This window comes from Denticeps clupeoides, chromosome 17 (assembly GCF_900700375.1).
Source record: "Denticeps clupeoides chromosome 17, fDenClu1.1, whole genome shotgun sequence".
Classification (NCBI taxonomy): domain Eukaryota; kingdom Metazoa; phylum Chordata; class Actinopteri; order Clupeiformes; family Denticipitidae; genus Denticeps; species Denticeps clupeoides.
In genome coordinates this window covers 19,905,255-19,926,313 of record NC_041723.1, presented here as the reverse complement: position 1 = coordinate 19,926,313, position 21,059 = coordinate 19,905,255, and the positions used below count along the sequence as shown (strand labels likewise).

Genomic DNA, 21,059 nt, shown 5'->3' with positions numbered 1-21,059 from the left:
GAGGGTGGTTTACAGGAAAGAGAGGAAAGAGAGAAGAATGCTATGGTTTATGCTATCAAAAATTTGTACTATGGAGTACTATGATCAATGCACTTAACCACAAAGAAACAGTACTAATGTTAACAATTTCAAATAATAAATATATGCTTTATACACTTTTAAAAGATGGCTATTTAAAGAATGTCATAATAAAATTGGCATAATTGGTATTATTTTGTAAAATTTTTCTTTAATGAACATGACTGCGTACATGCAATTCACATTCTGTTCATTTAAAAGGCGCAATGGAAGTAGATGCATATAATCAGGCACGTGCATGCGCTCCTTATGCCACTTTACCTCAATAAAGTAAAAAAGTGCCCTTTTTATGGAGTGCTATGATTGCCAAAATTAAATAGATTGAAAATGAAATAATAAAAAGTTAATAAATGTTGTATAAAATGAGAAATTAAAACATCTTTAATTAATTCAATATTACACATTTGACAGTTTTTTTGCATATATCTTTTATCAAAAATTTTAAATTTTTTATAACATAATCTGTTTTGAATCAAAAGTAATAGTCAGAACAATTAAGACATACCGCAATACAACGATGTGAGATCAGGTTGTTGTCACAAATCAAACTGTCACTGTCACTCACTCCCTCATCAAAGTAATAGGAGGCATGGATTATGGGGAGTGGTGTTTGTGTGCGTATAGTGGGGGTCATGGCATCATCAGTTGGTGAGCCAGAGAAGATTAGCCTCAGCCAACAGTGCTGCACCCCCATTTACACACATACAGACACAAACATACACACTCACCTCCACAATGGGCCACACATCCATAAACACTTTCAGCTTCCAGTTCCCTTAAGAGCAGGATGTGAGGCAGCAATAGCATCCCTGACAACAACACAGTGTTAACGAGAGCAAGACCAGGAGATTTTATCAAGAGCTCCTGCTCTGAAAGCCACACTGCCCTGCCCACTCACATTACTGACAGTAAAAAAATGGGAGACTAGAGAATCTATAGCTGATGCCTTTCCTAGTTAAAAGCTTGAAACAGCTGCAGCACCTCATCATACAGTATTTACCGTGGGAGGCAAAAGGAGGAAATCCACAGACACTTTTGTAAATTTACACCCAGAGAGGCTGTTTAATCATGTCACAAAGTGTAAAGGTGAAGAGGTGTTGAGGGTTGTGTCTTCTGGAGTGTGAATTGTGGCTTCCATGTATGTTCCTATTATTCATTTATATCTATTTACTGGTTATTCATTTACTGTTATCCTTTATTCACCATGTTCTACTATATTCAACTGACCAGCATAGAATCATATTTAAGCATCTTTTCATATATGAATGTGACATTAACGTTATCTTGGTTATTCTGAACTTATGAAGACATAAGTTCAGTGTTTAATTGCAGACCAGTGACACTAAAGGTCTCTTGTAGATACAACTGAACTTGTAGACAAACACTGTAACCTTGAACGCATGATGGAAAGTGTGAGAATGGTGATAGGTGCTTTGGCCATTCAGAGAGCAGCAGCTCAGACAGTCGGATCTGGAATTTGTCCCCTCTGCCCCCCATCTCAACAGGTTTGATTTTGATCTGATCTCCTTCCCTGATCCAGAGACCATAAAACGAGCTTCAACTTCACCTTGTCCAACCAATTAGGAGCCCACAATACAAAGGCTGATGCCCTGTCCTGGTACCATGCACACCACAAAATACCATCGTGGGGACATAACAAAACCACTCATTTAATGGGCTCCATTCAAAAGGCCTTTTTTCTCTTGGCTGTGGTGTTGGATTGGTTCTTAACTCTGTTTTTCCAAACTGTTTGCCCGCCAAATTACTGCTGACATGGCTCTGAGCTGCACTTATTGCTTCTACTGTTAACATTAACGATGAAAAAATGTCTAAAACTGGCACAGCACTGCATCTTTGAAACCGCCTTCTGTTATAGCCAAATCTTTTGAATTTCACGAATTTTAATTCTGCTGCCTTTTATCGGCACCCCAGTTCCTATGTTTCTGTGCATAGTTAAGTTGCTTTGACTTGTTTCCAAGTTGGAAGTATGTTTTTTTTGGCTGCAACTCTACGATGAAGACCCCTTCTGTCCTGACAGTTCTGAGCTGATGGCACTGCTGGACATCTTTCTGGACATTTCTTTGTACGACAAAATCCAGTAGTAGCCTAGTGGGTAACACACTCGCCTATGAACCAGAAGACCCAGGTTCAAATCCCCTTACTACCATTGTGTCCCTGAGCAAGACACTTAACCCTAAGTTGCTCCAGGGGGGGACTGTCCCTGTAACTACTGATTGTAAGTCGCTCTGGATAAGGGCATCTGATAAATGCTGTAAATGTAAATGTAAAAATAATCAATACACCTTGCAGCACACTGTAATAATCGTTTTCCTGGAAGTGGCCCTGTAGTAGTAATAATAGCATTTCGTGGTAATATTATAAAAACTTTCAACACTGATTTTCAGTAAGCAACGCTTAAACCAAGCCCTGAAGGGGCAAGTTCTACAGACTTCTTCATGAACTCCACAACACATACACTGTGGATGTCAGGGTATTAAATACATAATTTAGTGTAGACGGCTGTGTAGCAGCATGCTCCAGCAGTCCTGTGTGTTGTGATTTTGGAAAAGGATTCTAGATGCTGCTGGGTTCTATGTCTGCTCTTCACTGCGAAGCTGAGGGTCAAAGCCTTCAACACTAATCCTCTAACACCCCCTGCTGGACAGCATGCAGCTCCACAATGTGACCCCAATCACTTTCACACCTTCAGGCCCTATATTCTTAGTGCAATGAGTTTGGAGGGTTGCTGTGATGTCATTCTAAAGATGCATTGCAGGATCTTGCCCCCCCCCCGGACCGTCCAGTGGTCTAATTCTTGAGGTCAGTCATGTCATCTCTCCCAGCTTCTGCGGATTATCCATCAAAGGCTTGGGTCTGAGGCCTTGCACCTCAGGCCTGCATCTCTCCCCTGCCTGTATGTCTGATGAGCGGGAGAGTGCATTCAAAGTACCCTTGACCTCCGGAGCGGCCAGAAGGTCTGCCTGTCCTACAGGGAAAGCCACAAGCAAGGCCCTATTCTTTGTACCCTCCTTAAACCCTTTACACTGTCATTCCATTTCTCTGTTCTCCTTGTCTCCTGAATACGTAAAACTTTGTTTCTTGTTTTTCAGCTGTTCCTGTTTTAGATTATTTCACATTTCTAAACATAGTTTACACCATTAATTCTGTCTGTTCAATTCATTTTAATACTAAAGTGGCTTATGCAAGGACAAAAACCTTAGATCATCATCAACAAGTACAACTTGATTTATGTCTTCCACACACTTCTGTTTTTCATGTCACTCTTTTCATGTTTCTCTAATATGGCACAGACCGTTCTTCAGATTCTTTGTGGGTGGGGGCCAGAGCTAGTTCATACTTGTTTGTGTGACATGTGACATTCCCTCTCTCCCTGTAATTCCCTTTAATATCTGCTGCATCCTGTCTGATAGGCGTGTTTGGGAAGGTGGGTGGGGGTTCTTTCTCTTCATGTCTCAGTAGTCACTGTAATGACTGCAGATGGGAACGCTGTGGGGGTCCCCAGGCCCTGAGCACTGTTTGGGGTGGTGGGGGTGGGGGGTTTGGGTTGGGTCGGGTCTACCCTGACCTGCTATAGCCACATCCATCTCATCATCATCATGCCTCTGACCTGGCTCAGTAATTGAAAAGTGAATTTGGGCACTGCTAAACTGCAGAATTAATGAAAAGTCTTGCACTGCAATAATGGTCTGAAAAATGCCGCACATGCATTCAAAAAATAATAATAAAAAGAAGAACAAGTTGCCGAGCATTTTGGTTGGGCTGTTTGTGCAGTGGGTGTGATTGTATGTAATTTGGTCTGTGGGGGTGGGGGATCACTTAGCTGCAGTCATAGACTTCCCCAGGGAGGTGTGGTATTCAACTAGGATTAATGATGATATGCTTACTGACTGGAATTAATCACGGACATTTCCAGCACGTCTGTAGGGAAGAGACCAGAGGAACATTTCTGCCTAAGCTGACTCAAACATCAGTTAATGTGTAAATCTTTCAAACTGACAAACTTAATACATAGTTGTATGGATTAAAATTAGAAAGAGCTTTTTTTTTGCATTTTAGTTTTTTTATGTAATGCATTGTATTGTTATATATAATTTTTTTATAGGAGTGTATTAAAGCAGGTTAATGCATGAATAATGTTAAATACCATAAATGGGATTTATATATCCCATGGGATATATATACCCTTTCAACTCACTAATTAATTAATTAATTATTAAACTTAACTAAACATGTAATATAATATTAATCTTAAAACAATAATGAATGAAAAACAATGAAATCCAATTTGTTGTTAGTCAGCAAATGATCATGAAAAGTGGGATAATCCATTAATTATAATCCTTGTCATTTTGTGGACAGTAACAAAGTAAATGTACCACTTACTGCAGATGAGTTATTCGTACTATTCTTATGTTTACTCATGAAGTGCTCCGCAAATTCCTTAAAAAAATACAGAAAATATATACAGAACTGTTTGAAGTTTGACCTTCATACAACACTTGTTCATGTAAATCTGATCTGAAATTTCCAGGATTTATTTATGTACATAAAGATACAGAACCAATGTAGTATCAATGTAGTGAAAATGTGTTTCATCCATGGTTTTAGTAAGCTTACATTTTTACATTTAACTTCTCAAAACTATGGATGTCTCTATAGTGTTTGTTCTTCATGATAATTTTAGCTTTCTATAATAATACATGCTTGTAAGATTATATCTTGGGGATAACATACTCTAAATTTATTTTGGATTCAATTAGAAGACTCACACACATTGAATGTAGAAAAAAATCAAAGGATTTAAAAAAAAAGCAAGAAAAGTCATGGATATGATGGAAGACACAGATGCCACAGATGCTTCAGTTACAATGTGAGTGACAGCTCGGTGTCTATCCGAAATGTGCTGCTGGACGGGCCCCTGGGGGCCACCACCCTCTCTGAGGATAAGACAGTAGGAGGGGGGCGAGGCATTGGTGGCCCCCAAGTGAGCAGCTGCAATGAAGCCTTCCCATAACCCCAAGCCCAGCTGGTCAGCCATCCAGAACGCATTAGCGGGCATTTGTCCCTGAGTGGTTTTTGCCTCTACGACAGGCTGCTCAACTCTTATAACATGCTGGCTTTCTTGTTTACAGTTCATTATGTAAAATGACTTATCCACAGCTCTTAATCCTACGCTAAAATCTATTTCTTACATCCTTATTGTTAGGCTGCTGAGGAAAATCCCCAGCATATGTCTCATGTAAACAAGTCACTACTGGCCATGTCCTGAATCAGACGTCTCTGTCCTGAGCACCGCTGCACACCCAGGCCTAATCCTCTGCCGATGCCGTGTGTCATTCAACTGCTCCTCAAACCTTCCACCATGGCAAGGTTATTATAGTTAACGAAAACGAACGATAAAACTAAAACTAGAATTGAAAAAGCATTTTCGTTAACTGAAATAAAGAGTTAAAAAAAAAAAAACGAAAACTAACAAACTGTTTTGTGTGTATACAAAACAAACTTAAACGAACTAATATTATAGCAAAAACGTCCTTCGTTTTCGTCTTTGTAATAAACCTTTTGGGTTGAATTAAAATCTATTTCCTTCACGCTGCCAGTTTTAAGCCAGGTTTTTGACCATTATGGTAACACGTGGTCTGTGACGTCACGCGTCCATAGTCTGTCCGTGACGCCGCCGGCTAGCGTGATGGCTGCAGCGAAAGTCGGAAGAAAGCGGAAGAAAGTCCTATTTGGGATTTCTTTGATTATGACAGTGGCAAAAATAAAAGTAAGTGCCTTGTTGTAGAAGCAGGTGATACAATATGTGGAATACTTCTCAAGGGGAAAAACCATTTGAAAAGCTCACACAAAAAGGCGAACCAAGAGTACCTGAACAAGCTAGCCTCTCGCCCGCCCTCCCCCGAAGGAGAAGCGGTAGCCAGGCCAGGTAACATGGGAAAGGAACGTGATACTACAACATCCATAATGGACTGCTTCCACCGCCGACCAAGTAGCTGCTGGCTAGTAAATACGCAGGAACACCACAAACGAGAAGAAGCATTGGTAAATATGTTTATTAAGAATGGAATGTCTACACGACTGTGTGACTCGATTACCTTCAAAAAGTTCACCACGTCACTCGAACCAAATATTCAAAACACCCGGAGCTGCAAGAGTCAATAACCTTATCGGAGCTAAGATGGATAAGGCTATTCTGGTGATTTTGATTCATGCACATGACAAATATCCTAATTTACAAAAAAAAAACTAAAACTAACACTGTAACTAATAAAAACTAAACTAAAACTAAGCAATTTCAAAATATCAAAACTAATAAAAACTAGTAAATCTGCCTCTAAAAACTAATTAAAACTAATTTGAAGAAAATAAAAACTAAAACTAATGAAAAATCCAAAACTATTATAACTGTGCACCATGGCAGCAGCAAGTGCACAAGGTTAAACTCATTTCTCTGTGGACAAAGTGCCTTCTGCTCTGGTTACAGGGTGAGACCAACACTTAGACATTAGAAGGATAGGATCTAAAGAGGAAGACGTGCAATGAGCCTTGACAGGCACTTCTTAATGTGCAGTGTATCATGTTACTGCAAACACTCCATGAAAGAAATTGAAAAGTTAAGGGAATATGGGGTGGAATTAACACTATTAGTGTGAGAAATTATGAGTCAAATTCCCCAGAAGGCTTGGGAGAATGCAAACCATCGCTTACTAATTCATTTCTTTTTAAAAATATCATTATTTTATGAAATATGATTTCCCCAGGACCTGAATGCAGCTGTCACATTCAGTCTGTGAGTGAGATGAGGAAGTCACCAAACTCAGTTTTGTGCAAGTGAATTATAATTAACACGGTTAGTCCCCAAAAATCTGTGAGTGCCCTGCACTTTTCTCCTGATGTGCTTTGAAAGCTTATGAAAGAAGAAATGTGGAAATATTCAAGCTTGAATGCACCAAAATCAAAGCTAATTTAGGACAGAAGTTCATTGTGTCTTCCAGCAGTTAATTAATACAATATTTTGTGTGTGTTTGATAGGAAAATGTGGCATTAATTAAATTAGCCCATTATAATAAGTGTTAATGTCCTAATATTTTCTAATTAGATTTTCTGTGTGCTGGGCTTTTAATCCAATTACAAAACGGTCTCAGCACAGCATTTATTTCCACAGCCCAAACACATAAATGAGAAATTGGAAACAACACTAGAAAGGCCAGTCCTTGTAGATTTAATTAGTGTAATCGTTTATAATATGGACACAGATTTTCATGTTTACATATTTTTATGTTTGAGAAATGCTATAAGCTTTATGTGGCATTGTGGATACGTCAATAAGCATGAACAGTGTAGAAATGTGACCTTTTCAGTTAATCTGAAAAAAAAGGCTAATTTTCTATATTTTATAGGACCTCCAGCTACGTTAAAATGGCCCTTTTACTGGAGATGGTGGAGGCAATGGAGGAGATTTACAGTTTATTGAACACCACTGGATTGTATGGCCAAAATGCTTCCAAGAGTATGGGGCACTTTCCATATACTTGCTGCTGTGAATGTCCATTCTGTCAGTGGTCTGTTTTGCAGGGCATGACTGAGATGGCAGGAGAGTGAAAGTGAGGGGAAATCTCCTGCTCTTTTTGTTTGGATGCACCGATATAGTGGCTAAATATAAATGACTTCTGAATCTTGCGTACTTTACGTATGTTGTACGAGCTGAAAAAGGCTGGCATGAAAATCCAACTAAGCAGCAAAAGGTTGACATTGTGTCTACAGAGATCTACAGAGGCATGGCACAACAGAAGTAACAGATTCGAATTTATTAGCACAGATATATTATTATTGCAGTTATATGTAAGTATTGCGTGTAAAAATTATACCAATGTTACAGAAAAAAACATTAAAATAAAGGAGAAAGATATAGACGGAGAGAGCAGGGACTGAAGCTGCTCCCCCCAGAACCCCCAGCAGCGTAGGGGGAAGGAGCAAGCATAGCCGTAAAGAGAACTCCCTTCCTCCCTTTCTGCCTTGTACAAGCAGAACTCCTGAAACAGGAACATAGTGGTCATCCAGCCCCCCACAAGACTTTCTTGTCGTGGCACTTAAGGCAATTAGTTTGCCCTTTGGCCATCTGGAGATATTTTGTTTTATGAGGGAAAGACCAAAGCGTGGAGAAAATAATCTTACAAGGTTATGCAGGATATGGTGTGGTTGTAGCCTAGTGAGTAACACACTCACCTATCAGCCAGAAGACCACAAGACCACAAGACACTTGTGGACTGTCCCTGTAAATACTGACGGTATTTGTATGCTGTTATTAGTTTTAAAAATAAAGCCTTTAAGCCTTTGATACAGTTGATCCAAACATTCTTATGTCATGTCTAGAATTGTATGTTGGCCTTAGGGGCATCACTCTCCAGAAGTTTTGCTCGTACATATCCCAAAGGTCATTTTTGGTCAAAAATTCAAGTGAGGGCCATCTTAAGTGTGGTGTGCCACAAGGTTCTATCTTAGGCCCAGCTCTCTTTATGCTTTATTTATTGTCCTTAGGATAAACTTTCTCCAAGTACAATATGACATTTCATTGATTTGCTGTTGACCAACAAATTTATTTACCTTAGATCAGGCACAAGATCATCTAATACCTTAAAAACTGCATTAATGACATTAATCAGTGAATGTCCATTAATTTTCTTCAGATAAATGGAAAAGTCATCACTTTTGGTGATCCGGAGTGGATAGTGATCTGGGCCCATTATCCATGTCAAAATCTAAGAGTGTTTTTTCACAATTCTTTCATAAGTTTCATTTCATAAACAAGAGAGTGCAGCTGTGAAGTCATGCTTTTTCCAATTTAGACTGTTAGCTAAGGTAAAGCCATACCTTCATGTTAGCATTGAGAACAAGTTATTCATCTTTTCATTACCTGTTGACCGGACTACTGCAACTCTTTATATATCTGGCCTGGACCAGACGTCTATACGTTGTCTACAACTCATTTAAAATGCATGGTACAAAGTGCTGGGGACACATAACTCTGGTATTAGTCTCTCTTCACTGGATTCCTGTTATATAAAAGATTCAGTTTAAAGTTCTGCTTGTTAACATGCTGCGTTAACGTGAGACTCTTATCAGGCGATAAAAAAAATATCGCCGTTAATCTTTTTACAAAGTTTGGTTGGGAGTTGGGTCTATACTACGCAAGCTATTGTGCTGTTAAATGGTTACACTAGATTTATAAGTATATATATTCTTTCTTGTGTCTTTTAGGGTGGTAGTAGCCTAGTGGGTAACACACTCTGAGTGTCTTCAGGGGGACTGTCCCTGTAACTACTGATTGTGATCTTCAACCTCCCCAAATTCTCCCATACCACCCCTCTGCTACGTTCCCTTCACTGGCTCCCAGTAGCTGCACGCATCAGGTTCAAAATACTGATGCTGGCCTACAAAGCCAAACATGGAGCAGCACCATCCTACCTCACAGCTCTTATTACACCCCGCACTGCACCTCGTTTACTCCGAGCCTCCAGTACTGCTCGCCTGGTCCCTCCATCTCTGAAGGTAAAAGGAAAACATTCATCCAGACTTTTCTCCATCTTGGCCCCTCGGTGGTGGAATGAACTTCCCCTCGAGGTCAGAACAGCTCAGTCACTGAGCACCTTCAAACGACAGCTCAAGACCTTCCTCTTTAAAGAATACTTAGATTAAATTGTAATTTTCTTGTTGTCGAACTTTGTGTACAGAATCTACAACAGAGTGAACTAAATAGATGTATTCATAGTTGGGGTCCTAGTGAACCGGAATTGATCTCTTCATCGATGGTAACTTGAAAGCACGTTGTAAGTCGCTCTGGATAAGGGTGTCTGCCAAATGCCGTAAATGTAAATGTAAATGTAAATGTTGTAAGTCGCTCTGGATAAGGGCGTATGGTAAATGCTGTAAATAAAAAAATAGTAAATGCTTACACCATTGAGCCAGGGGGCAATCAGCTCCCATGCCCAGAACTCCGGCCACTCCGGGTTTCGTCGAGTCTCCAGGGGTCGACGTCATCACAAAGCGCTGGGAAAAAAGCACTCTACCAGAACAGGTGGGTCGAGTCCCGGCAAGTCTCGTTGTGGATCTTCCCGACCCCACAGCCGTATTTCCAGTGCTCCTCGCTGGCGCCCATGCTCACCCTGACTGCCTGGTTTCTTCCTGGTCTGCCTTCTCTCTCTGCGCCAGAACTTAAAACTTCTTCACTCAAACAGGTGCAGGGTCCACTAAGGGTTCACGAGGGAGTTCACAAAAGGGCTTCACAAAAATATTGGTGCCGCCAAAGGGTGGAAACACAGCACCTTATCAAACGCCATCCTGATTGGGCACAGGTGCCGTCAATTCTGACATCTGGCAAGTACATCAGGTGCAGAGGAGGATGTAGGAGGGCAACAACCCAGCAGCAGGACCACTACCTCCACCGTTGTGCAAGGAGGACAGGAGGAGCTCTGCAAAATGTCCTCCAGCAGGCTACAAATGTGCATGTGTCTGCTCAAATGGTCAGATTCAGACTCCATGAGGGTGGTATGAGGGCACGGCATCCACAGGTAATGGCTGTACTTACAGTCCAACCCCGTGCAGTTCGTTTACCATTTGCCAGAGAACACCAAGATTGGCAAATTCTCCACTGGTGTCCTGTGCTCTTTAGATTCACACTGAGATATGCCACATACGTGATGAAGGCATTGATGCTATGGACTGGCCGGCCCATTCCCCAGACCTGAATCCAAATAAGCGCATCTGGGACATCATGTCTCACTCCATCCATGGATTTTGACTTGTTTTAAGATCAGCGTTGGATCAGCCTGTAGTGTGTTTTTCCACTTTTCCACTTTTGGAGTGTGACTCCAAATCCAGACCTCCATGGGTTGATAAATTTGATTTCCATCAATACATTTTGTGTGATTTTGTTGTCAGCACATTCAATCATGTTAATAACAAAGTATTTAATAAGAATATTTCATTCATTCAAATCTAGGATATGTTATTTTTGTATTTCCTTAATATTTTTGATCACTGTACATTTTTAACAAAAAGCAGACCTGTTTTAGTGTTTTTCGTGATTGTGTAATGCATATAGTGCTCTTTTTAGGAAGCATAGTCTTCTGACGTTGGTCACCCTCTTACACCCCTTGTCTGAAGTGTGATGATGTGCCTGTGCATTAAGTTGCAGAGCTCTGATCGTAATTGCAGCATGTTGGCTGAGTGTAAAATGTTAAATGTACATGATGATGATATATCTGCCCCCACGTTTTACATTAATTAGATACAGTAGGTAGTGCTTTGATTAGGCGTGGGGGTGGGGGACTGTTGGGCCAGTCTTATGAAAGTGAACAAGAGAGGCAAAGTCCTCCATGTTCACATCACTGAGATGGCAAGTTTAAACGCAGCCTCCGTAAGACATATAATTAAATGTATTCCATCTCGAAGATGAGGACGCGACAGACCTGTGTATATTTAAAGCCTCGCTGTAGCCTTGGCTGGGAGACAGCTGAGTTGAATGGAGCATGGTTACATGGTTAGTTGTCAGTTTGACTGAAGTTAACTATAATGTAAGCATAACACACCCAATTATTGTACAATAAGGCCGATGAATGTGAATGGTTTGAAATGATTAAGTGTTAATCAGAATCAGAATTGTGTTTATTGGTTGTATGTTGGAATTTGCTGTCTCTCAAGCAACACAGTACAATAAACTCATTTTGTTCTATTTAGGAGTAAACCAATCAGAATGATTTGTCATTTTACCTTTAAAAGTACAGAACATTGCTAACATGATCTGTGGTGGATTGCTGATGACTACAATGGCATGTTTACCAGATCCGTTTTGCCATCCTTCAGATGATCCTCCTTTTAAAACCAGCTCTCTTACCACCACATTTTTAATAAAAGTAAAAAGTTTTAAACTTCACTTTAGATAGTGAAGGTAACAAAAAAGTAATGCAATTCTGTGAATGTTTAGGGTTCCCATCATTTCGTGAGCATAATCTGTTATTCTCCGCCAGCGTTCTCTGTCAGTGTGACTGTCTTTCATGTCTGGTGTCAGGTGGATTCCACTTCAGTAGTTGTGGGAATGTGCACTCATACGCTGTGGCTCCTCTCTCTCCCGGATGTCCAGGCTTCCTCTCGAATTCATGTGTGACAAGAAGCACATCATTTTCAAGCACATGCTCATCTGGATTTGACACTTTCTCGCCCCAGTTCCCCAGCTTTTCACAGCTTAGTGAGCCTCAAAGCTGCCCCATATCACAAAGGGCTCACTGGCTTCTGACTCTTTTTTTTAAACCGTCCTCGTTGGCTTCTTCCACCTGACTTTTAATGCAGACTTTGTAATTGCTTGTTAGGAGTTTCCAGTAACATAATGCCGAAAAGATGGCCAGAGGGTAAAACACGCTGAGAGCCGTTTGGGGAAGGGAAGTGTGAAATTGATGAGGAGTGGGCATGTATACCACTAATATGAGACAGATAGCCCAGGTCAGCTCCCAGTCTCGGCAGATTAGACTGACTTTACTTCTCCGTAGTGAAATTGTTCACCCTGGTTGCACGCCCTCGGGGCTGCTCGTGATCCATCAGCGCGATCCAGTTCAGGACGGTTAATCGGCATGCAGGATATTGCCTTCCGTGGCATGACGGATGTGGAGTCACTTAATCAGTTCAGAGGAGCATGGCAACGAGGGAGTTGCTCACAGAGCCCTTGACTCTAGATTTGTGTAATGAGGAGAGTGGAGGAACTTGAAGGCATGAAAGTAATACCAACCCTGAGTCAGATCAACTTTGGTTCAGCGTTCTTGCTGTACTTCAACATCAGTATGTGCATCATTACTAGGCTGGAAGTGGAGCTATATCTTCATCACTCATATTCAGCGGCGCCACAACCAACGAATCCTGCCTACAGGAAATGGGTGAAAATTGCTGTAATTTTAGAATCTGTTTGTCTAGAACATTTGACCACTGGCCAAATAAGAGTTTGATTAATGGTTGCTTATTATTAATTTTATTACTGGTGATTCACATGAGCTAATGCTTCCACTGTCCCGGATTGTGCTCTGGCAGCTGTGACCCTGCACTCGAATAAGCGGTAATGGATAGTGAGTTAGAACCAGTGATAGTGTTTTCATGCAAATGCTTTATTACTATTTCCTTATTTTATGATACATACAGTGCTATGTAAACGTTTTAGCCCTGAAAAAATTGACAGTTTATAACCTGCTAAAATTCTGATGCCAGCAGAACAAAGTTAATGTACATTTCATCAGGAACAGGCATACATTTGGGCATTCCAAATGAATTTTTAGAGCCTCTTTTTGCAGAAGTGACAGCCTAAAGATGCCTCCTATCGCAACTGAAATGTCCCTGAATTCTGGCTGGGTTTATTTGATGTTCTGATGGCTTCCGAGTGTCAAATCAATCCATATGTTTTCACTGATGTTCAGCTCTGGGACCTGGGATAGTCATTCTAGAACATTTTACTGGACCCAAATTGTGGAGTAGGCTGCAAGTTGTTCTCACCAGAAATATAATTTATTTTATTTGCAATGCATAGCAGCTGTGCTTATGACCAGATATCTCTACCTTAGTCTCATCTGTCCACAGTATCTTTAAATCTTTATGGGTTGTCCTGTTGCAATGTTGAATACCTCTTTTGATGATTGGTTGTGCTGCAGCCGGTCAGAATTAAATGATTTCAATAATTCAATGTATTTCATGAAGCTCAAAAAGGCTACAATGAAATTTTTATTCTTTCTTGAGAAAGATTATTGCTGTGATCTACTCGTATAAAGGCAAATAATTATCTCAGGGGGTGCCTAAACTTTTACATAGCACATATCACACAAGCTTAAATCTAGACATTAATTTGAAGAGAGAGGCAAGAAAGAAAGAAGGAAAGACGAAACAAAAACCAATATGTATGTATACGATGCGAGTGTTCAGTAATTCCATTAGAAGAGTCTTGCTGCCTGTCTTACTGCCACTGAACAAGTCTTTGTGGCATAGCCTTCATCACCACTCACTACTTCATTACAGATTAGGAGCCTCAAATGTGTGTGATGTGTGAGCACTTCTTAGCGTTAATGCAAAAATGACAGCTGAGAGGGGAATCATGCTAATTCACTATAGAGCACGCCTCGACCTTGTTGACAGCGAAATGCGCTCTGTTGCGTGCACACACCCAAACACACATAGCGTAACCTCTTTAATGTAATTTAACAATGGCAGATTCACGGCTCCATGACTCTCTTGCCATGCTCAACATGTAAGACAACGGTAGCAGTCAATTAAAACCTTGTGGCCCCCAGATGCTCTTCCGCCGTGTTTAATGTGTGCGAATCCCCAGCTAAAGCCAAGCCAGCAGTGCACTTGAAGGGCCAGGTTAGCAGCAGTGAGGCCATGCGCTTGTGCTCCATTTACGCTCATCATCATCACCCTGTGAAAGGACCTGTACTAACAACAGCACTGACATCTCCCCAAGAGACCCAGAGTGATTGTTAATGTGGCAGAGTCCTCTCGCTATTGCTGAGGGCATTTTTTAAGCATTAAATGCCTTTGTGTTTATATGTGTCACATATACAGTAATATTTGCTTATGTTACATGTTTTAAACTTTTGGACAAGTGGCCTGTTTTTTGTACAAAATTTTGTTCAAATGTTGGGGAAATGTGAAAGTTGAACTTAGTCTGATACAATTCTCACATTCTCACAATGTTACTGGTTGCCTGAAATCAGGACATTCAGGTTCAACAATTGCCCTCTAACAATAGCTGGCTGTGTAACTTTTCTGACTTATTACTGATAGCACCCACTTAATGTAGTTTCTCACAAGTATCATGAGAAATTTTCTTGCTTGATTTTGGTTTTCCTACAAATATTCTAACTTTTAGAGTGAATACATTTTTTTGAACTTACTAGACAAATAAGAAAATGGCTCTTTTCTCATAGGGGACAATTATTTATGACATTAGCTTAATGACGATGTATTTATGTGTGTATGTATATCTGTAAGCATGTGTGTGTGTGCACATGTGTCCAGCGATTCGTGCCAGGCCTGGCCTGTCACCCACTGACCTGTGACAGAGCCCCTAACGAGTGACAACTGTCCCATCAGCCTAAGCGCTAGTGACAGGTCAACTGCAGGCACATCTGTGCAGGTCTGACTGTTGTTCTCCCACTGGTGATGCTGCTGCAGTAAGCAGCAGTGTAGGCTTGAACATCTCCACCATTTACCCCCTGTTCACATCCACCCACCAACACCTCCGTGGTGCCTCTGAGACAGGGGTGGGGGTGGGGAGACCTGTCTCAGACCCTTCTGCTGTTTGCTTCTGACTATTCTGACATTTATCATACCTCTTTACACCCTGCTTTTTCATCCCCTTCTTGCAAATGTGTCACGGTAAGAACATGGGCGGCTGCTGTTGCTGCATTGACCTCTCAAATGACACGAGTCTCAAAGGGTTTGGCTAATCGTTGCTCCTGACCCCTGTCAGGGTGTTACGCCCTCAGCCCATCTACTCCATTCACCATGACCTGTCCAATAATTCAATCATCACTTCCACCTGTCCACCCTGATCACTACCACCGCTATATACAATTGTCAGGATCCGGTCCGGAACGGGATACTCCGCGTCGGGGGTTTCATGTTCGTTCTGAGTTTCCTTGATTCTCGATCGTTCTCACCTGTGTATGCATGCTTAAAATTGCCCTGTTTGTGTCTGTTTTCCGTTGGATCATTGTTGGTGACGTTTACCCTGTCTTGTGATTCATGTAATGCGTCCTACTTCCTCACCAGCCACCGTGACAACAATGAGACCCACCTGAGATCACATCCTCATCGATTCTTGAGCCTATCTGACATGTGTCTGCCCAGCATCACATCAAAGACTCAGAACTGTGTGTGGAACACCTTTGGATGTCTCTGTCTGCCTCAGTTGACCTCAGTGTTTTTCTGATCCTGTCCATCTGCTTGTTTTATATGGATTCTGTAGCAAATAAACTTTTTATTTAAACAATTGTATTCTGGTTCGTCCCCCATTTTACCACAAATCACATTATACTTCCAACCTCTTTTGAGCTTATAGACATGGTCTAAATTCGTATGCATTAAACAGGCCAAAAAAAAATTATAATTAGGAACAAATAACAATTTTAACTGCAATTGTATCTGTGCTGAGGATCCCAAAATGATATTTGAAAACATTAAATGTATAAACCCAAGAGGATAATCAAAATTCTCTATAATCTTGTATGCTATATAGACTTGCTTTGGTCAGGTCAGGTCTGTCTTCGGCAGTAAATGAGCGATCAGCAAACACAAACTTCTAAACTATAGTACCTCTCCTTTCCATATGATTCGCTGCTTGTGAATTTGTTTCAGTGATTGGTAAAAGTGTTTTGCATGTTGTAAGATTGTTTTATTGAACATTAGTTTTTAATGACATGTTTGTTTGATTTGCAATTCTTGGCCATCGTCGTAAGATTTTTTAATCATCACGAGAGAGATGCGAAAATGGATGCTGAGGAGGTGAAACAGAGGCTAGACTCTAGCAATTATATTTAAAACCTGCACATTTCCTTTCCATCTTAGTCTAGCAATCATAGCTGGTGCAAAGAAAGTCGGGCTTTTAAAAAGCTGAACATTACAAAGGCTCACAGGGTCATGGCTGTATGGAAATGGCACAATAAAACACGGACACTGTGATATTGTCATTTATTTCAATACACCACACAGCATAATAGTTGGCTAAGGTCACGCTTTTAGAGCCAATTACAGCTCTAATATAGACTCTATATAGCCTGGAGTGGAAAACAAGGAGAATACAAATGAAACCTACAACTGCTGTTAAGAAATGCATTACAAAAGTTTGTAATTAATCATTTTATTATTTTAATGTGTTTATGTGGGAAGAAATTAGGGTTGGGTGTCCAAGCTTGTCTTGGACACAGGCAGTGGGGCTTCAGGGAAAATAGGTTGGGAACTACTAAAGACTCCAAGAACTTCCACTATATGATCAAACAGTTGAGTCACTAGAGGGTTTCACTCAAAAACTAAAAACTGAGATAATGATACAGCTGAACATGTTCTAATTCCAAAGAGATATAAGCTTGAATGCATTATTTTCTAAGTTAGTATAATTAATTGATCATGCTTCTGAAAAGTTGAAGTTAAAATGGTTTGTTTTAGATAAAAAAAAAAACCTTTTGGAAAGGATTATTTGTTTACAGCATTTGTTCACACTGCCTAAAACTTTTGCACAGTATTGTATATTTCTGTTTACTGTATATTTTAAGCATTCCCTGTACGACTGAGGTCACTGGTGCATTCAGCCAGTTTGACGCTCTCTGGCCATTTCTCCGTATGTCTGCATGTGTGTAAGCATGTCCAACAAAATCACTCTTAGCTGACAGATATTTTTTACCCTAGAAAGTTAATTACCTGAAGATTTAACTGCAATGGCCCTGTCCATACGGTGGATCTGCCATGTAGAGCACAGCAATGATGGTGCTGCCAAGTATGGCTGTTACTGTCAGTCCATTTAACCTGCATCTCCTGCCAACACGCAGCCATGGCCGCCCGTGTAATTGATGGGTCTCTCTCCGGCTCCAAATAGCTTTGCATTTTCACCCGAATGGAGGAACAGCTCGTCTGGTTGTGCTCGGATTTTGCACTCCCCTGTCCCCCGTGTTCATGCTTCTGTTGTCTACAAAAAGCCAAGGGGATGGATGATGGGAAGACAGGGGACTGGGGATTGGAAAGAAAGGAAAATGGTGTTAGATTGTCTTGAGACGCTTGCATCAGGCAGGCCTCGTGACAGGGCTGTGGCAGGCATGGTCGGGCCTGGCACTGCACATTCAGTCTTTAGTGACAGGCAGTTAAACAAGGCTCCAAAATACAGGCCCGGCTCAGTATAGTGCTGGCTGACTCAGCAGACATAGACAAATTCTATTAAGAAATCACATGATGATTGCAAATTTGTGGCAGGGAACGTGAGAGAATGTTTAATGGAATGAGTGTGTGCTTTTTGAATTGTGCAAATGTAACGCCTTAGACTGATACAGCAAATCCTGCAATTTTATTTAGAAGAAAATGGGTTTTCATTCATTACTTATATGACCTCAGAAACATTAAATGTAACAGATAAGAAATAACCTATAAACCAACCTCATTGAGCAAGATATTTAATGATTGACAAAAGTAATTAATGAACGTATCTGTGTTCTTATTGCTGCATCTCTTTTGACAATATAAACAATAATCTTTAAAAAACTAAAGTCGATTTTTCAATAATTATTTGTATGTTTTCCATTTTCATCCAATGTAGTTAGGGGGCTGTTTTAATATATGACGAATGTATTAATATGTAAATGCTCCTTGCGTGTTTTTATTGATGTATTTATTTTTTTGTATAGTATTGCACTTATTTTTGCATCTGATACACATTTAACAAAAACCAAGACCTTAAGTGGATCAATATTTCTCATTTTGCATTGAATCGGTTTTACGTACCTTGCTGATAATAGAACTGGACAGGTTTTTGGTTATATGGGTCATGGTTACATGAGCACAGACGGACATTCCAGTAATCAGCAATGGCAGAAACAGAGCCGAGAGGCTGCCTGCAAGCCATGGGGCATTCACCCTGCTCTTATGGCAGCAGAAATGCCAGCCTGCACCCAAATCTGCCTACAGACAAAAAAAAGTAAAAGGATGTATGTTTAATTATAATAAACTCATATGCACACACACTCATATACTCTGTTCTGGTCAGATGATCCCTGGGGTTAGAGGTGAGAGGCCAGAACGTTTGTTTGCTGTACAGGTCACAGGTAGCCCATATGTATGTGACTGACAGTGTTTGGTAGAGTCCATTTCCTCTGTTTGTAGAGGGTATGGGAGCAGAATGGAGTGTTAGGGTGGTTGGGGGGAAGTTTGTACGCGCTGGGTTTTGAGACCACTGAAGCAAGCTGCCCATGCTCACTGGCATTTCCCAAATGTGCCCCAGCTGGAGGCCGACACCCGATGCCTGAGTGGCATACCCTCTCTCTCACAGTGAGGGGGGCATCTTTCTCACACACACACACACACACACAGCCTACACTCGGCCATTAGGCGTAGCAAGTAGCGCGATGGCATCGATGGAACGGATGCACATTTTTGTCACAGTGGTCTAGCTCCATTTGCAGCATTCACTGGCGAGGGCGGACTGATGCCCGTCACCCAACTGTGTGATGGCCTTTCTTTTAAAAGTAATGTCACCATCTCTTCTACGCCTATTCCTGCTATTCCTGTCAGATGACTCTGGCTCATGGTGGCTTGGGGATGGAGGGATGAGGGAGTCGAGGTATAATTGGCATCCAAAATGATCTCCTGGTGTTCAGTCATGCAGACACACGTATCTTAAGTGTCCACCCCAAAGCAATAAATGCAGATAAGTCCACTGCAGCATTTTACTGATATAAACTATGCTTTCAAAAATAAGTGGTAGTAATTTCATCAATTAACAAAAAACAGCCAATGAACAGAAAAGGAAACTAAATGAAATCAATGACCACTATTTAGCTACAAAAGAGGTACACAGTTTTTGAAGAAACTCTGTTGGTAGGTAGTTTAAAACATCTTGGAGACTTAATTGGCGATATCATCACTTTCAAATCTTGTTCTTCACATTGAAGATCTGTCCATTTCCATGTTTGGGGCGTATTTTGTGCTTCTTCAGCACACATTAAAACCCAAGTCTGCTTCCAAATCTTTGTCTGAAAGGACCTTGCAGTCATGCCATGGTGTATTTCCTGTGTCATGAAACTGTCTTCCTCAACACCACCTTGGAGAATTAAAGCAGCAACATTTTCTGGTGACCACAGAAAATTTTGACACTTTGGCCACTATTTGGACGTTTTGGGGTGTTGCCAGTGTTTTAGACATTAATGTCTGTGTGTTTAGTTATTTGGGGGAAATAGCAAATGTACACTGTTGTACAAGCTGTACACTGCATACCAAAGGGTCACATGTTTACTGTTGTGCCAAGAATAAATATAATCAAATATTTACTAAAACGTGAGGGGTGTACTCTGTACTGTATACATAAAGGGGACCTCTCTGTTAATTTATGCATCTGTACATGTATGACTGTGTCAACACAAGTAACACTATCATTAGGTTTGTGTACATGCAGGAGGTCCAGAGATGGTGGGATGGTGTGTGGAAAACAACTTGGTCATCAATACTAAAAACCAAGGAACGCCTCCTCGACTTCAGGAGGAAAAATGCTGACCTGCAACACATCTACATCAACCGGGAGGGTGTGGAGCAAGTGACCAGTTTAAATGCTCCAACACCTCGTGGTAGTAAAGAAAGCCCAAGAGCGACTCCATTTTCTGGGGATACTCAGGAAGGTTAACTTGAGGAAGGAGCTGCTGACTGTCTTCTACCGCTGCTCCATTGAGAGTGTGCTGACATATTGCATCTCTGTGTGGTACTCAAGCAGGTAAGAAGTCACTACAGAAGCTCATCAACACCGCAGAGAAAATTATTGGTCACTTGCTTCCTTCCCTAAAGGACCTCAACAACACCCGCTGTCTCAAGAACCACTAGAGACTGCACACACCTGGGACATGGGGTGATTCAGATGCTGCCCTCTGGCAGGAGATTCAGGGCGCTGAGGTCAAGAACTAATAGAATGAAGGACAGTTTTATCAACCAGGAAAAAGCTCTCATTTACTCAAACACCTAGACTGCAAACATGCACACTGCAGCGGCTCTGCTGCTACCACATTACATTTACTTCAATTCATGGTATTCTTTCTCTCGCATTTGACCTGTTTTACACACTCCTGTACAGATTTGTAATTATTACGTATTTATTTTGCATTATGTGTATCTTCTTTGATGTTGCTGCCTTTTTACCATTTAACCACCTGTACCAAAGACATTTCATCTCCTTTATT

At 40.9% G+C, this 21,059-nt stretch overlaps 1 long non-coding RNA gene across 1 annotated transcript in view; it reads left to right on the top strand.

Annotated features, from left to right (window-relative positions):
* LOC114767267 (uncharacterized) overlaps positions 1-20,411 on the top strand; it is a 45,261-nt gene extending 24,850 nt beyond the window's left edge. Inside the window, exon 3 of the long non-coding RNA XR_003742910.1 lies at positions 20,288-20,411. This is a non-coding gene — a long non-coding RNA (uncharacterized LOC114767267). The remainder of the gene's footprint in view (positions 1-20,287) is intronic.
* The last annotated feature ends 648 nt before the right edge of the window (positions 20,412-21,059 follow it).